Source organism: Cervus canadensis, chromosome 27, assembly GCF_019320065.1.
Source record: "Cervus canadensis isolate Bull #8, Minnesota chromosome 27, ASM1932006v1, whole genome shotgun sequence".
Taxonomy (NCBI): Eukaryota; Metazoa; Chordata; class Mammalia; order Artiodactyla; family Cervidae; genus Cervus; species Cervus canadensis.
Genome location: NC_057412.1, coordinates 35499592 through 35503240, shown reverse-complemented (window position 1 = coordinate 35503240; position 3649 = coordinate 35499592).

The following is a 3649-nucleotide window of genomic DNA, read 5'->3' as shown; positions in this document are numbered from 1 at the left end:
TTGTTCTGTGGCATGTGCGATTTTAGTTCCCCAACAAGGGACTGAACATGTGTCTCCTTCATAGCAAGGCCAATTCTTAAACACTTGGACTACCAGGGAAGCCCCAAACATCACCTTATTGAGTAGAGTCTTCTCAAACTAAAAACTGGCTCTGTATGTGTTTAATTTGTTATATTTTTTATCTTATTTATGCAATACACATTTTTTCACTCAGTAAGACATTTAATTAATATTCAAGTTCCAGTTCAGTCTCTCAGTTGTGTCTGACTCTTTGGAACCCCATGAACTGCAGCACGCCAGGCCTCCCTGTCCATCACTAACTGCTGGAGTATACCCAAACTCATGTCCATTGAGTCAGTGATGCCATCCAACCATCTCATCCTCTGTCGTCCCCTTCTCCTCCTGCCCTCAATCCTTCCCAGCATCAGGGTCTTTACAAATGACAGCTCTTCGCATCAGGTGGCCAAAGGAGTGGAGTTTCAGCTTCAGCCTCAGTCCTTCCAATGAACACACAGGACTGGTCTCCTTTAGGGTGGACTGTTTGGATCTCCTTGCACTTCAAGGGACTCTCAAGAGTCTTCTCCAACACCACAGTTCAAGAGCATCAATTCTTTGGCACTTAGCTTTCTTTATAGTCCAACTCTCACATCCATACGTGACTACTGGAAAAACCATAACCTTGACTAGATGGACCTTTGATGGCAAAGTAATGTCTTTGCTTTTAATATGCTGTCTAGGTTGGTCATAACTTTCCTTCCAAGGAGTAAGTGTCTTTTAATTTCATGGCTGCAATCACCATCTGCAGTGATTTTGGAGCCCCCCAAAAAATAAAGTCTGACACTGTTTCTGCTGTTTCCCCATCTATTTCCCATGAAGTGATGGGACCACATGCCATGATCTTAGTTTTCTGAATGTTGAGCTTTAAGCCAACTTTTTCACTCTCCTCTTTCACTTTCATCAAGAGGCTTTTTAGTTCCTCTTCACTTTCTGCCGTAAGGGTGGTGCCATCAGCATATCTGAGGTTATTGATATTTCTCTGGGCAATCTTGATTCCAGCTTGTGCTTCTTCCAGCCCAGTGTTTCTCAGGATGTACTCTGCATATAAGTTAAATAAGCAGGGTGACAATATACAGCCTTGATGTACTTCTTTTCCTATTTGGAACCAGTCTGTTGTTCCATGTCCAGCTCTAATTGTTGCTTCCTGACCTGCATACAGGTTTCTCAAGAGGAAGCTTAGGTGGTCTGGTATTCCCATCTCTTTCAGAATTTTCCACAGCTTATTGTGATCCACACAGTCAAAGACTTTGGCATAGTCAATAAAGCAGAAGTAGATGTTTTTCTGGAACTCTCTTGCTTTTTCAACGATGCAGCAGATGTTGGCAATTTAATCTCTGGCTCCTCTGCCTTTTTTAAAACCAGCTTGAACATCTGGAAGTTCACGGTTCATGTATTGCTAAAGCCTGTCTTGCAGAATTTTGAGCATTAGTTTACTAGAGTGTGAGATGAGTGCAATTGTGTGGTAGTTTGAGCATTCTTTGTCATTGCCTTTCTTTGGGATTGGAATGAAAACTGACCTTTTCCAGTCCTATGGCCACTGCTGAGTTTTCCAAATTTGCTGGCATATTGAGTGCAGCACTTTCTCAGCATCATCTTTCAGGATTTGAAATAGCTCAACTGGAATTCCATGACCTCCACTAACTTTGTTTGTAGTGAAGCTTCCTAAGGCCCACTTGACTTCACATTCTGGAATGTCTGGCTCTAGGTGAGTGTGAGTGATCACACCATTGTGATTATTTTATCATAAATAAAAAGGATTATAGAAACATTAACTACCTAAATATTATTATAAGTATTCAGTTACATCAACATACCCATAAAACGTAATTTCACCTAAGCATAAAACATTTATGAGAGCTCTATTGAGAATTAGTTATCATACAATTTCTATGATTACAAAAAAGCATGTATAGTGTGAAACTGATTGTGTAAGATTATGTATCAATTTTTTGTCTATGGGATGCATTTACATGTTATAAAATTTCCATCAAAGATAACAGCTGCTTTTTTGTTTAAGTACTAAATGTTAGATTCTTTGTAACACTTTTGTGTATTGTTTCAACTTACACAAAAACCATATCATATTTACAGCCAAAAAAAAAATTCTTTTTTAATTTTGAAATGATTCGAACTCTTAGTTTCACTTAAATGCATGCATACAAATATATACACACACATACATTCCCCCCAAATGCATATCGAAATGGAAATATGAGGCCTGTTATTTAAAATCAATCCACTTTACTTGCCTAGATGCCACAATTCCAGCTGAACAGAACCGGATGTGATTCCATTTCTAATGTCTGCTTGGGCTTCCCAGGTGGTGCTAGTGGTAAAAACCCACCTGCCAATATAGGAGACATAAGAAATGTAGTTCATTCCCTGAGTCGGAAAGATCCACTGGAGGAGGTCATGGCAACCCACTTCAATATTCTTGCCTGGAGAATCCCATACACAGAGGAGCCTGGTAGGCTACAGTCCATAGGGTCGCAAAGAGTTGGACACAACAGAAGTGCTTAGCATGCATCTACTAGTTGTAAGACCCTGAACCGTACATTCAACTTACTTTTGCTTTTACAGTTTGGCCTAATTCTTGTTATGCTATTTGCATATATGTTAATAAGAATAGTCATTCTTCAACTATTACCTGTAGATGGGTAAATATCAAAACTATGCAGTCTAAACCTAAAATTCATGACATTGTATAACCATAGTCATAGCTTGTTTGGTTTTATGTAAAAGAAAATGCAACATTATAAAATTTTAGTGGATTAAAAATGTGACCACAATAAATTTTGAAGACTGACTCTTGATCTTAATCATAAATATTGTGTATGTTGCCAAGATATTCATTTATATATTGAAACACATATAAGATGTCTGCATAAAACACATGAAAAGTCTTACATAGGAAAAGCTTTAGTTGCCCATCATCAAAGTCTCTGATGAAATCAAGTGATTCAGTGGAATATCCTATAATGATTAAGCCTACATAGAGCATCAAAATAGTTAAGCAATTCAGTGTCCAGTCTTCCAGGTATTTGGCATCATGTGCAATAAGCACCTGGCTAATTAAAGACAATTTTGAGTAAATACACTGAACTAGCCAGAAGTATTCTGTTTTCAGAATATAGACTGACATATTTCTATATTATTAATTATCCTTCTCCCATTCAGCTTCCTGGAAAGGAGGGGGAATTGGCCCAGATATGTTTATTCCATGAAGGATACTGCTAAGTCTCTATAAATTATAATTTCATGCTATGGATCAATCAGTCAACTAATGGAGAATGGAAAGCGAAATCAAAACATGACAGAGAAATCAGTATTTGTGAGGATAGAAAGAGCCAGAGAGAGAGAGAGGAGGCAGGAAGAGGGAGGGGAGTGAAGGAAAAAGAGAAGAAAAGAAAGAAGACAGGAGAAAAGGAAGAAACAGAGAAAGGAAAAAAAAATAAAAAATTAAAGTCCCAGGCAGTCAGTTACCTTGGAAAACACATCTTAAGCTGATAAACTGAAACTTTGTAGAAGCTTTCTTTTGATGTAGGTTTTAATGATTGCTTTCATACATCAAGGTTTCTTTTTTTTTTCAGTC